Source organism: Vulpes lagopus, chromosome 6, assembly GCF_018345385.1.
Source record: "Vulpes lagopus strain Blue_001 chromosome 6, ASM1834538v1, whole genome shotgun sequence".
NCBI classification, from domain to species: domain Eukaryota; kingdom Metazoa; phylum Chordata; class Mammalia; order Carnivora; family Canidae; genus Vulpes; species Vulpes lagopus.
Window position 1 is genome coordinate 21,665,239 of NC_054829.1, and position 15,539 is coordinate 21,680,777.

Here is a 15,539-nt window from a genome sequence, read left to right on the forward strand (position 1 = left end):
GGAAAAGCAGGCTCCATGCAGGGAGCCCAACGTGGGACTCGATCCGGGTCTCCAGGGTCAGGCCCCAGGCTGAAGGTGGTGCTAAACCACTGGGCCATCGGGGTTGCCCCTAATGGTGGTTTTCATGACACCTGTGTTCTGGTGGCAAACCCATTGTGAAAAAGAGTGCAGTAGACTTAACATACCTTCCAAAAAACAATGAGATATGACCTCTTAACACACTTAGTAATCTTTTTTTTAAAAATAGTAAAAGTATCTTAGGAAGGGTTAAGATTGCAGACTCCAGAATCAGATTTTCTGATCTAACTAGTTATATGATCACGGCAAACATAAATTCCACGTAAACCTTATTTTCCACATCTGTAAAATGGGTACTTTAATAGCATTTGTTTTTTAGAGCTGTTGTAATGATTGAATTAAAATATCCACGTAAAGTTCTTTCCCTGATATCTAAATAAGTAATCATTTAGTACTTTCTTGTCATGGTAGTTGTTTAATAACCTATAATGAAGATTTTGGCTTAAAGAAATAAAATCCCTTATTCCTTTAATGAAGACATAAAGCAGAGATTTTTTTTAAAAAAAATAAAACTTAAATAATACAGCTTCCTAGACATTTGGGTCACATTATTGAGAATATCCATGATAAAGATAAAATTCCCACATTCTATCAGAATAGGTGTATACCCCAATGTTTGTGACTATGCTTGATGTGTTAAATGAAGTTATAAAGAAGAAAAGACTCAATACCAAATCACACATATGCAAAATTATTAATTTTTTCTTTCAATCCTCATTTCTTTATAGAGAAATTTGGTGCTTACAAGTCTTCAAGAGTTCTCAGACTTATCAATTTCCTTTCTCCTTCCTTCCTTCTTTCCTTCCTTCCTACCTTCCTTCCTTCCTTCCTTCCTTCCTTCCTTCCTTCCTTCCTTAATAGAAGAGTAGGATTTGGGTTTTGGTAGGCTACAAAATATAGCTAATACATAATAACATGTTTTCTTATTGCTTATTTTTACCATTATCTTTTATTTATGAGAAGTGCTACTATTTTCTATTTACCTTACAGTTATATATTTTGCTTTTAAAATGAATATAGTTATTTTAATTAAAATAAGTCAGCTTAAAGAAGATAGTTAAGTAAATAATAACACAGGTGATGAGTGGGTATGGCGAAAATGGTGATGGTGGTGGCATTCAAATGGCACAAGGATAAAAAATACTGCATAACCCTTTTGCTCATCTTTGAATGAGTATCAAATCATGTCAATTCCATGGGTTCTTGTGTAGTCTGTATTCTATCATTTTGCTTAATATTTCACCAAAGAATATAGGAAATATTCATAATCTTCAAAAGCTAAGTATGTTTTTTAGGTTTGGAAGTGTCTTGTGATGGACCCATCCATTCTAAAACACAGTTTTAAATTTCTCTTCTCCAGTTCTAGGCAGATACTTATCAGAGAGGAAGCAAGGGTCAAGGGTGAAGAAAGGATGCTCCATGTGACACCAATTTTCTGTGATGAGGAGGAAAAAGTCCAGAACTTCACAATGAATAGGATGCCACCACCTCTTGAATGAAAGGTAACCTCTGAGATGGCCTCTCGATCTTTGTATACTCACAAGAAATCCACAAGGGAATATAAAAAAAGAATGGAAACGTGTCCAGCAATCTGACATTCTGCAGGTTTTAGGCTTGCCTGCCCATCAGTCAAAGAATAGAGATTCAGTTTTATAAATGAAAGTGAAAGGCGAAAGATTTATACGATCTGAAGAGAAACCAGAGTATGTACAAGACACTGTGTTGGCAGGTTTAAAGTTGTAATGATGCTTTGGATTGCTTTAGTAATTCTTTAAATCATTTACTCCTCCATCAACAAACATTGCCTATTTTGTGCCAGACACTGTGTTATCCCTTAATAAACAAAAGAGAAACAGAAAAAAATAAAAAATAAAAAAAAAAAATAAATGAAAGTGAAGAAATTTTACTTGCTTTTTACTAAGCTGAATTTGATCATATTTCAATATCATCCAAATAATAATCATAACACTATAAATTTAATGATAGTATATTTTATTATTCTGTGCTTTATAATCTTTATGGTCTTTTTGCCCACATTAACTCTTTGGATCATCAGAAGGTCTCATGATGTAGGCAGGGCAGGTATGATGGCAATTTTACAGATGAGAAAACTGCAGTCTGGAGAGGTTAAATGAGGTCTAGAAAGGCCAAGCCACATATCAAACTTCCTACAGCAGCTTGGCAGGTATCATAAATGTGTGAATAAGCTTGCCATAATAAAACATGGAGTGATAGGGCCTGAGGCAAAAGCTGAGTCCACATGACCTATCAGAAAACATTCATAATTTCAAATGTTAAAAAAATGTTGCCAAATAGCACATATTTGTGGGGCAGATTTTACTCTTAGGAAACCAGTTCACTCCTTCTGGTTGTCAGCGGAGTTGAGGCTACACAGCTTATGTTTGCACACCAGTAGAAAAGCCTTTTGCTTTCCAAATTAACCAAATTGAATTGTGCGGTACACAACTGTGCAATTGTCTCTAAACTATCCTAGTCTATAGGTATATAAGAAAATATAGAATAATTAAGTGAGGTGAGAGGCACAAGCAAGTACTAAGGAATATGGGATCCACATGGGAAAGGCTTTACAGGTTATTGATGAGCTCCATGCTCTTTGCATAATGGCTAGCTAACTTTGCCTGCCCACAGCTCTATTAAGAGCCCCAGACAACGCAAGTACTGTCTTTCAGACTTCATCTGTGAGACTGCTGTTCCTTCCAAGTCTAGATTTTCAGCTTCATAGTGATTCAGTCTTACATTTTCTCTTCAGGGTTTCTACCAGGCTTGAGCTTCTGCATTTCAAATACAATATAAACTAAAAACTCACTGAAGAGATGAAGTGGTGGTAGTGGTGGTGGGGCGTGGGGTATGTGGCAAATAAATTAGCAACACGTAGTTTATTATAATACACTTAAGAAGACAAGCAATGAAGAGGTCTTCCGAGAAAAAATGTTAGAGATCTTGTAGCTGTATACCCTCACAACCCAGGAAATCAGTGAGCTAACCTGGGTTTAGATTTTCCTCATGATAACATTTCAATAAAAGTGATTGAGGTACTTTCAGTTGAAAGTTCCCAAGACAGGGATCTTACTGATGTATTATTAAGCCCTTACACAATAGCTCAATGGGTAAAATAAATGCAAGGTAGGAGTTTTCTGCTCTGACTGCCTGAAAATTAACACACTCTCTCTCTCTCTCCCTCTCTCTCTCTCTCTGTCTCCAATAATAGTAATAGTAATAATAGTTACTACACCAACAACAAATAATAACAGCTTATCTCTGAAGCTTTCTTTTAAGTTACCTCCCTTCCTTAAGTACACATATAAAATAATATTTCTAAATTTGTCATACTCCTTTTTCCAAACAAAGGAAGAAAATCTGGCTTATATTTCAAAAATCATTTTATGAAGATGGAGAAATGTTTTGAAAACAGTTGTGTTTAAATAGCTCTAGACAGATATATTGAAGTTAGGGTGTGATGAGCCGTTGTTAGGTTGCGTGTGTCAGTTTTTTTGGGACCCCAGATAGTTGTTTCTAGTCTTCAACTAGTTGACTATGAATACAATTCAAAAGTATTCTCTCTGTGCTCCTAGCACTTAGCATAGTAATGATTATCAAGTGAAAGAATAAGGAAGAGCACAGTGTTTGCTGAAATCCTTGTTCAAAATGGCAAGTGGCTCATAGTTGAAAATAGACCCAAATACATAATATGGGAAAATAAAAGTAGCTAGTAGCTAGAGAAAAAAAAATACGGATGAAATACACCTAATTATGAGCACAGTTGTTTTAGAAGGATAGGAGTAATTATTTTTTTTAAACTCTTATTTCCAATTTTTAAAAATATAATGAGAACATATTACTTTTATTGCATAAAAACATAAAATGATATTTTTGAGACTAAAATAAAGTACACTGGCTTCCAAACATTGTGAGTTAGAAAACTAATGTGTCATAAAATCATTGATAACATAATGGAGAGACTTAGGTTGAGTCTATGCACTCGGAGCCAGTCTTCTCGGCTACCATAAGGCTTTTTGGTACGTATTTGGTGGCTGGATCTACCCTTGAAGGACCTCACACATAGGTGAGGTTCCAGTCTCTCAGAGGCTGGTTTCTATGAGGCCCTGCATGTTTGACCTACTAGTTTAAGATGTACATTGGTTAGGGCTATTTGCAAAATATTTTAATAAATAAATATCTTCTGTATAACTACCAAAAGACTTATCAAAGCATGACCATATTTTTAAACCAAAGAACTTTCAGAAGAATATTTTCCTTTTTATGGAATAGGAGACTTGTCAATTTTTTTTTTTTTAATTTGCATGAAGCATCACTCATCACCTGTGTTACTGCACTGGAATCTTGAACTTCTGTTGATTTACTAGCTCGCATAGTCACCACCATGTGGTGTCTGCCTTCCGTTAAGGGACTGGGGGTTTCAAATGATTTTGATTTTTGAGTAAAATTTTAAATTGCATAACAAATTTAGTTTGCCTTCTTGAAGTTTATGCTGCTTCTATTTAATGAGGCTATAAGTTCTTTTAATTCTTTTTTGCTCTAATTGGGTTAATGGCATCTGCAGAGAAACAGCAGCCTTTATTTTTAGCTTGTGTGTTGGATCTCCTGGGAGGTGGCTGTATCTCTGCAGTAGCCAGGTCAGATAGCAACACGCATGGAAGGTGGAAAATTGTACTATAAAGTGGGAGTGCGAAGTGGTAGCTTTGGTTAGATGCAAGAAGCTCCTGCCTCTTTCTCTGGATGTCACTCTGTGTGGGAACATGTCCAGGCATTAATTGGGGGTGACCGTCAGATCTTATCTCACCCTTACTTACTCATTGTGAAAACAGGCTTAAGAGAAGTGCTGAGTGCCTCTGCCAAACCTCTCTCTCTGCACCTCCCAACACACCACACTGTAATACTTCTGATAGAGGTGGCAGGGAAGAGGATTGGGTACAGGAGGCTGTTGGCAAGCACTAGGGCAAAAAACAAGAAATTTTCATTCTTCATTCCATTTTAAGAATTGGATCTAACCTTGATTAATATTGAAACTGGTCTCCACTACCAGGCAATAGGTCCCAGGAAGAAAATTAAGGAATGATCATCAGGAATCTCCTTGAAGACACCTGAACCCCTGGTTTGTGGTGTAGGTACAACAGTTATTTCAAATACATGCAAAGGCAAGATTTAGAATGGCCAATGCTTGGCTTGCTTCTCTGTGTCTCCTGTGAGAACACTGCTAACAATGACAACAAAACAATGATATATCATTGTAGGGCACCTGATTTCTTCTGGAAGAGGGATTTGAGAAATAACTGATCACCCGTGCTCTAAGCCACTCTCTTCCCCAAATAAATAAAAATTTGAAGAAAGCTAGTGCTGCCTTAGATCTACTTTTTCTTCCCTTTCCACTAGCCATGGTTCTAAGATTTTTTTTAAAAGCTCCCCCTCCTCTTTTCCTACCCAAAGTATTGATGTCAACAAATATCTATGGAATGGTGATTCCTGACTATAGATGAATGCAGACTGGACTTGAGCTTTTGGACTTTGGAAGGCCCATGGCCTCTCTGAGCCCTAGCTTGTCCCCCTATACCTATACCATGTCCTGCCAATTCTTAAGCTGCTGATCTCCCAAGGATTTTATGAGAATCACATGAAGTGATATTTACAGAAACACTTGTAAAACTGTAGTGCATTACCATAAAATATATATGTGAGGTTTTCATCTGCTAATGCAGTGCAGGGAAATTTCCGAGCAGGATGTGAGAAGGATTTTAAGATTCTCATGTTTTACTTTTAAGACAGTAACTTCTGTACTTCATATGATAAAGCATGGTGACACGTGGATAGCAAAGGTGCCTTCCTCTCTGCACTCATCTCTGGTCCTATCAAAAGGAATGTCACTGCTTCCTGTCTCCTGAAGATGGACAGTGGGAAACATCTGATACAAAATAATATATGTGTTTGCTTCTGAAGACTTCCGGGCAAGTTTTGAGGAGCTTCCCTCTTGATTCTGTTTGAAGGGCATTCATTAACCAAGTGATAAAAGAAGGAAGATTCAGAATAAATCTTCACAAGAAACCAGGTTCACAAGGCATAGAAGCTTATTTCCTCCTATCTAAAATGGAGCAAAAGTAAATAGGTTCTGTGGAAATGAGACTTTCCTAAGATCTCCCACTTCCCAGTGTCAATCTTTGCAACCTGCAAGATGCCACTTCTACTCTTGCAAAGGGATGGAATGCAGTCACTTGACTATTAAGATGTTCTTCATTTGTCAACAGAAAAGCTACTAAATTGCTACTCTGAGCAAATTTATAGAGAAATTACCAAAGATGCTCAGCAAATAAGAAGGAAATTACAACAAAGAAGAGGATAAACATCTAACTTCTCCTCCCCCATCCCTCCGCTGCTGGTTGCCGAGTACCACAGTCAGTGTGGGGAACTGGGAAGGGAGAAGAAACTGTAACTGGCAATCAGGAAAATTAGTCAGTGCCCCTGTTTGCTGCTCCCACCCTCGTACACCTATTTGGACAGATTTTAAATCTGGCTTGCTAACACACTGTTCCCTCTTTGCCTAGTTTTCACTTCCTCACCCCCCTCATACATTTTTCCACAGTTCCCCTTCCCACATAATGGAGGAGATTCTGCTCTTAATTGGAGTTTTACACCCCTCACCAAAGGTTAATTGCTCAGTTATCTGCTCCCCTAGTCTGGGCAGTTGCTGGTGCTCACTGGTGTTCATTTAAGTGTGTTGGGAGGAAACCTCCTCCAGAGTTCTTAAGGGCTAGAGGCACATCTTCTCTTTCCTCTACAAGAGTCCTTCTTCTGCCCGACTTCTTGGTATTCAGATGAGCAATCTGGGTTCAGACAGGCTTTTCTTTCTTGAGGCTTTGTCCAAGGAGACGGTTCCTGCTTTGCTGTTCTGAATTTCATTCTCCTTCTAAGATTAGACAGCAGCCTCAGTTTACCAGGGCTGATGGTTATGCCATCATTCCAGTTTACAATATATACTCTCTTCTCTGAGGTCTTCAATGCTTCTCCTCCAAAGCCTTTCAAACCCTATGGTTGTCACCTTCCCCACAATTCATTTCTACCAACTGAACACTCCAAGAAAGTGAAGTCCTCTCTTTGTCAGTATAATCATATCAGATATAACTCTATGCAGAATGAAAATAAAATAAAATGGGTTATCTATACCATTCCCATGTTTCTGGATTTGTCATTTTATTCCCCACAGCTAGAATACACTTTCTTTGCTCCTACACACATCAAGTCCAGATCATTCTTCAAGAACTATGTCCATCTTTTTTTCTGTGTTGGTGTTGTCTGGCCACCTAGAGTCTCATGCCACAAGGCAGAGCCATGTTTTGTAATTTTGTAATTTTCTATAGTAGTTAAGAGTATGGGCTCTGGAGTTTGACTGGCTGAGTCTGAATCTTGAATCAACCACTTACTAACTTGGAGACAACAGGTTAGTTACTTGATCTCTCTGAGTCACAGTTACTTTATCAGCAAAACACGGGATTACTATGAGGAATAAGTGAAATAATACAGATAAGATAATTAACAATAAAAACTCACTGTCAAATGCTGTTGTTGTTGTTGCTTTGTATCACTCACAATGCCTACCTGAATGATACACACAAACACACACGCATAAGGGACGAAATCCTTCCCAGAAATGACCAGATAAATTACTAATTCTCTTCAATCAAAAGGAATGCCTCTGTTAAATGAGAATATACCACAAAGAGTTGTTGCTCAGATATGAATAGGCAATATAAACAAAAATCTTGTGTAAAGAGTAAAATATTCTATAAACATGAGATATGTACATGTGAGAAGAGCCCATTTGTTGTACCTGGTGAGTCTGCCCCACATGGGATGGGCATTGCAAGGCTTACATGAAACAATGGGACAGCTTGCTGTGGAAAAACACAGGTGGTTTATGAAGAGCTAAAGTGGAATCATGCCTTTATCATTAATCAGCTGTGCACTTACACCACTTCAATAACTGTTCTATACTTTAATTTCTTAATCTGTGACATCTGGAAAAGACCTTACTAAGTTTATTGAGATAACTAACACGATATAGGTATAAATAAACCTTTCTGACTTCTCCTTGCCCTTCTACCACATGATTTCAAGAGAAAATTTGGGACTATAAACAGAATGGTACTCATTAATGCTTAATTACAATGCAATGAATACGCAAGTGCATAGGTGATCTTGTCTAATACCCAAGGAGCCCCCTTTTAATTTCTTCTTATTGCAAGGAACAACAAGGAATTAATTAAGACTCGCCCTTTACAAGATAAGAGAATTGTGAACAGATTAACAAGTACCATAGGACAACTGCAAAGGTAAAGATGCTCAATTTTCCTTGTGAGGAAGACATGTCTGACTTTTTCTAGAACATTTGAGTTTGGTTACAAAAACAATTTAGCAGGTAAATGTGTTCTTGTAGGCCCTACAATGTCTTATTAAAAACTACTATGTAGAAATCACAGAATTCATAACCTTCTTCACTTTGGGGGTGAATATATAGCACTGTCTCTATTTCTCTGAGTATCAACAATGACTAGGGATTGTTGAATTAAGTGAGATAGGAATTTTGATCTCTGATGCTGAAGTTAGGCCTGAGGTCTTCCAATAAAAAGTTTCGAGATAAAAAGGAACAAGAAGAGGTTATTTTTAAGTGGCCCAAGGGAAATTTTGGAAATAGAGCTGAGGATACAAAACTGCAGTTATAGCCTTTACCCAAATAACCACATATGAATCAAGACTTCACATAGATTAAGGCACATGGTTGCCTTATGTATCTCAATGACTGTATTAAGTGTGCACGAAATACTCAGGAGAACTCTAAAATCATGCCCCTTGATGAGCAGACAGGGCTTTCAATTTAAATGATTCATCTAAAAAGAGTCTCCCACACAGGAAATTGCAGGAGACTTAATTCATTTACCTAAAAAGGATAAAGGATTGACTCAAGCCAAGGAGAATTCAAACATCAATTCTCCAGGATATATGACAGAAATTTCTAATAACCTAATTTTTAGATCATGAGTCCATTAACTCTTGATAAGACTTTCAAAAGAAAAGGGGAGGTATGGGGGGATGGGGAGAAAGAGAGAGAGGAAGACGAAATAAGGCAACCAAGGAGATAAGATATCCCTAACTCAGGAGAAAAAAATGGAATCTTTAGCATTAAAGAAGTCAAGAAAGGGCTATGCTTTCAACACTAGCTCAAAAAATTTTTTTAAATTAATACTGCCTTTGTACCTTAACAGAATCTTAACTGGCTAGCACTCAATCAAATTCCTATGTACCCTAAGTCTTCTTGTAGAGCAAGAAGAGCTAACTAGACAGCAGTACTAATGGTTCAAAGTGACATGGGGAATGGATAATATATTGACAAGTATCTTATTTCTGATAAGACCTCAATAGCTTCTAATGTGATGTGGGGAGACGTCTAGGAGTGCCTTGACATAAATGAGAATGCTTTCTACTTATTCACTCTCAGGAGCCACATATCTGACTTCATTGCTAGGTAGGAATTCACCTTTCCTCAAAGCAGAGTGCTATAAAACCCTTTGGCAAGACAGTCATATTTAACTCTTTTAGGACCTAGGAAGTTGGCAAATGTGTGAAGTAGGCCAGGCATTATACAACAGGGGTGATGGGGTCTGTGTTGAGCTAGTCAGGGCATGCCCAACCTAATGTCATTTAAATGTAAACCAAACATATAGTTTCAGGGCTAGATTTTGTCCCAGGAGATACTAGTTTGAAATTTCTGCAAGAGAACATGGATCCAACTTTTGTCAACTGAAGGATGAGTATCTCACAATGTGAGCATCTTATGGGCTTCTTCTAAACGATCAGGAAATAGTTTTCACCACCAGAAGTATCAAGTAGCCATTATTCTACCTTTTGTTTGTTTGTTTGTTTGTTTCCCCTTCAATCCATTTTTGGGAGTTCGAAACTATTTTCTTTCAACACAAAAAACACCCCCAAAAAGTGATATTTAAGGCCTTAGTAGAAAAATTTTAAAATATCAGCTTACTCCCTATCTGGAAGAATACACACTTCAATAAAAACAACTACATACAGAAACATCTGCAAGAGTTTTCCTACACCTATATTTAGTTAATACAAATAACCACATAGGGAGAAAAAATATGATTCTTTGAAACATAATTAAAAACCTTTGTATCAAATGTCTCCCAAATTAAAGGAAATCTCCCTGAAAAAAGTAAGCAAAGGCATCATGACTCCTCTAGGCTTCTAGATCTTAAAGCAATCAGCCAGCTAATATTTATTCTACAATATAGACAAAAGTCTACCTTCTGTCAAGGGGAAGAGAATGAATTGTTTTCCCATAATGGTATTTTCTTTTCAATCAATTTCCCTTCAAGCTTGATTTAAGAAGGTACCATGTCAGAACCTGAGCCTGGTGGATGAAATCTGGGACAGTTCCCCATCAAAGGTGAAAATTATGAGAAGCAAACCTATGAGGTTCTAAACTAGATGCTGTAGTGCCCCCCTTCTCCTGCTCACTCGCTCTCCTTTTTTCTTTCTTGTAAACTAGAAGCATTTGCCGCACTGGAAAAAGCTCATAGGAGCCAAAACAAAAAGACTGAGATTTACCAAAGAATTGGAACAGAGACAGGAAAATCCTCTAAGCATTTTTCCCTATTGCCAAAAGTACATTTAAATTTAATCCAATTTATCAAACATGAGTTGAGTTCTACTCTGCATCAGGCACCTAGGTGCTGGGTATTTAAAAGATAAATGACATAAACTTGACTGCCTTTGCCCTCAAGGAGCTCACAATCTAGTAAGATAAACTACTAAAATACGGTGGTGGGATCATCATAATTACTTTTATAGGAAAATGCCAGAAATATTACTATAACAAGATGACAAATGAAGAGATGGCATTCTTATAACCAAATCTAATCTATATTGGAAAAAAAGGAACCTGATAATATGTCTTTATCTTGGTTATGGTAAGACTTATATACTTATCGATCTAAGCTAGTTTTTTGTTTCCTCCATGTCACTTATTCTGTGTATTGCATCAAGTATTAAACCCAGTTGAGTGTATCCACATTTTTTTCTGATCTGTGTCTCCCCTTCCTCACCTCCAGGGCCACTGTCGTAGTTTCAGTCCTCATCATTTCTCTCCTGAAACTGTGCAATAGTTTGACATGAAGACTCAGTTCTGGCTGTTGTTTTTATTATGCTGCCGGTGTTTTCTTTCTAAATCACAAACTGGTCATGGCATAGTTCTTCCTGAAAATATCCACTGCAGTTCAGATGCTATCAAATCAGCAACAGGCTCTCTAGCCTCACATGCAAGGCACTTCACAGCTGGACAAAAGCTACTTTGGCCATCAACCCAGTTTAACCACTTTGGATCATTCATTGTCTCTTGTTCCTTAATATCTTTGCTCAAATGGCCTCTCTTAGTCTGAAAGAGACCCTACCTATTGCTTCTGTCTGCCCCTTTCCACTGGACAAATGTATAGCCATGAATTAATACCTAATTCAAATGGGGACTTCTCTGAACTCCCGGGGAAAAAATTCTTTGCTTCTTCGTATATGCTCACATAGTTCTTTACATATACTTTATAATATGATGCTATAAATATCTTAATTGCTGAAATTCTCAATAGATACTGGCTAAAAATTAAGTCAAGGGTTGTTGATATATATATATATATATATATATATATATATATATATATATATATATATATATAATAGTCACAGAGAGAGAGAGAGAGAGAGAAGAGAGAGAGAGAGGCAGAGACATAGGCAGAGGGAGAAGCAGGCTCCATGCACCGGGAGCCCGATGTGGGATTCGATCCCAGGTCTCCAGGATCGCGCCCTGGGCCAAAGGCAGGCGCTAAACCGCTGCGCCACCCAGGGATCCCTGGTTGTTGATATTTTTATGAAACTTTTATAACATTGTACTTGATGGAATATACTTAATATATGCAATAGTTTGATGATACCAATAGAGATTACTTAGGACCGCACTTGGGCTGTCACATCAAGTAAAAAGCATCTAAAATTATTAAATTAAATGCAAGGACTTTAAGACAAGGCATGGATTGAAAATCAGGGAGAAGATACAAGAAAGTACTGGTAACTTCTTTTTTTCTTGAGAGTATTTCAGAAAGAAAAAAAAAAACACTATTTTATAAGTGTGATACAGAAGAACAAGCGCTGGCCTAAAAGGTCACTATTCTTAGTTCAAGTAGTTATAATACTGTTCACTAATCCTGAGACCCAAGACCAGTCAGGTAACTTCCTTGCCTCCATTAGTCTCACCTTTCTTTTCATAAAATGGGGATTAAATTATTTGCCCTAAAAAACATCAAGCGGATGTGGAAAGGATCAAAGTGTAATAATGATAGTAGCTTATATATACTGAGTGCACAGAAAGAGCCAGATGTAGTGCTAAGTGCATTCCATAAATAATCTCATTTATTAGTCACATTGAGGAAAGTAGGCAACAGCAAGATGGGAATAAGGGGACAATTATTGACAGGAGAGAGGACAGAAAAACAAAAGCTTTTGAGAAAAGGCAGTGTAATCTACTTCCAAATCAATACAGGGAGCTTCAATCCTTTTGAGTATCCAGTGTTTGCAAAATGCCATCACTGGCATGAGTTCTGCTGCCATATCATTTACTAGGCAGTCCACCACAGTGAGGAGAGATTGTTCTGTGGAAGGCTTCAACTCAAGTTGAAAAATACACCTGTTACATTTTTAAAAAGTAAGTTTGCTACATTTTATACAAGTTTATTTTTTCTTCTACCACTCATTGCTTCTCTTATTTTAATGTCTTTATTTTTCTAAATACAAGCCTAAATATATGTGTGTATACACATATTATATAAAATATATAAATCTTTGTGTGTGTGTTTATGTTTAACGTGTCTGTGAGTTTGCATTTTCATTCTGGACATACCAGAATACAGCTTTCAAAATGCTAAGCACTGAAAACAACTTAAGACACTCTAAAAATGGTACTAATAACAGCCCTTTCATTTACTGAAATTAGCTGTCCAAGGCAGAGCTAGAGAAGAAAAAGGGCCACACATGAGATCTTCCTATATTCCTGTGTATTTTCCATAGATGTGTCTCCTTCTTGTGTGGCAGTTTTATTTAGGTGACTTGTGTTCACATTGCTTTTTTGGCAGTAAATTAGCACTCAGGATCATTTAATTTCAAACACACACACACACACACACAGGTGTGACAATAATAATAGTAACATAGCACGCTTTGGATGAAGAGAGTTATTAACCACTTATTATATTCAGGACTTGTAATGGGAGTGATCCAACATTAAGAGTATCCCTAGTGGCTATGACTATTTTCACATCATTAGAGCACATTCTTGTAGGGTACAGAGGCAAATAGAATGTACTTCTGTTTGCTCACAAAAAAAGCAAGGAAAAGGTTATATTTTCTAAATTTCTCAAACCCCATATACTATATATATATATATATATATAGTAAGGACATATATAGGTAAGGACAGTGTGTTAAAAGCTCAAAGCTTTTCTAGTTCACATAAGCACCATAAGTGCAAACCAAGCATCTATCATTAATTGCTCAATTCTGTTAGAGACTACACAAGAATTATTTTCACATGGCATTTTTATGTCCAGTCAGTTTCCCCTGTCTCCTATACAGGCAGTGTGAAAAGAAAGAAACTAATAGATAATGGAACATATAAATTTGGTTTGAATGACAAACAATTTTACAATCTTTTTAAAGACAACAACAAATTTAGCTTTCAACTATGAACAAAAGGAGTTTTTTTTTTCACATTGTTTCCTGTGTTTCTATTGTCAATTATATCTATATGCATGTAGCATTTGCATAGTCCTATTTCCAAGAAAGCCTCTGAGTGCGCAATCTGGAAAGTATTTAATTTTAAAAGAGAATTTAGATTCAGATTATGACCTGAAATCATGGTGATTTTGATTTTATTTAATTTTGATTTTGAAGTCTGCTCAGATTTTTATCAAAAAAAATCTCCGGACATTTGGCACCTATTACTGGAAATTCTTGGAAATTTAATCACCAATTAAGAACTTTCAAAAATAATGTAAAATTTTCTATAATGTAGGCTTAAAGATGCATATACCTAATGAGGAGCTTAAATGACCCATTGGTAGCAAACCAGAGTTTTTTTTTAAAGTATTAATTTGATATTTGTGAAGTTATGGAACAAGGATAATAGCATAACCTTTTTTTTAATACTTAGCATGACATGAGATTAAAATTTTACTTGTAAATTTAATTTAATTGATACAAGTGAAATCTATAAAGTCCACATGTGGAATATGTATGATATTATTTAATATAAATATCTTCCTTTCCTTAATACGGAATACATAAATGATGACAAATGACCGGATAGATGCATACAGGCAGGTCTTGATACAAAGATCTTTGTTGCCTTGCTGAGGCACTCAGAACTCTCAAAGTGTTCTGTGACAAGATAGTGCTCATTCTTAAAAAGCCAAATGAAACTATGTCTCTTATTTTTGGAAGTCATTGAATGACCCCATACATGTAGATCAGTGACTACACCCACCACTCAAACTAGATCCACAAAGCAAAAGTTATTGGACAGTTACTTTTGTAAAAGGCCTTAATGTCCTCATTTGAATCCTGTCATTACTCATTCAAAGGCACAATTCAGGCAATACTGGCAACGTTATTGGCCCTAAAAGTGAGAAAGAATTCTGAAATTGTAGAGTTAGAGAGAATTTTGAGAATGAAGGTATTTTGCCTGTAAACATACCATTAATTCATTCCTAATGACTCGTTGCTCTCTCCTATGGAAATCCATCCCTTTGATGGCCTTGTCTAATTTCTTCTGACTTACAGGCAGCTCAATGGCTTTGCTCACTCTCACCAACATTTATATACTGTTTTGCACAGGAAATAGACAGTAAGTTTAGAATGCTCTTTTGGAACGCCAATCTTGCTTCATTTTTTCAGCCCATTTTCATGTATCTAGAACTATTTTTGTATTGATATTTCAGACAAGTTCTAGTGTCAGTATTACCTCCTGCCTCCTAAAGTGCTCTAGTGATTTTAACAAGATACATGGCCATTCATTTTCTGTCCAACACTCTGGTAACTAAGACTTCTGTTGGGTCTTGGTCCTATAAATCGCAAATAGGCAAAGGCTTTGGAATTTAGCCTACAAAGTCTCATACTTCTGCTATAACCAATCCTTCAAGAAACACTCCACTTCACGGCAACTTATTTCCAATGAGCCTAGTACCTTTTGGAATATAGGAATCATGATACTTAGAAAATAATGCAATGTGTCCAAGCTTTATTCCCATTCTTAAGTTTTATTCAGAGAATATATTCTTTTTAAAAGAATATCATCAAAAGACTCTTTATGAATATTTTCTAAA

General features: G+C 36.6%; 1 protein-coding gene across 3 annotated transcripts in view; it reads right to left on the minus strand.

Annotated features, from left to right (window-relative positions):
* The window catches only part of NRXN3 (neurexin 3), a 1,543,117-nt gene that overhangs the window by 622,651 nt on the left and 904,927 nt on the right, over positions 1–15,539 (minus strand). The gene's annotated exons all lie outside the window — the stretch shown is intronic.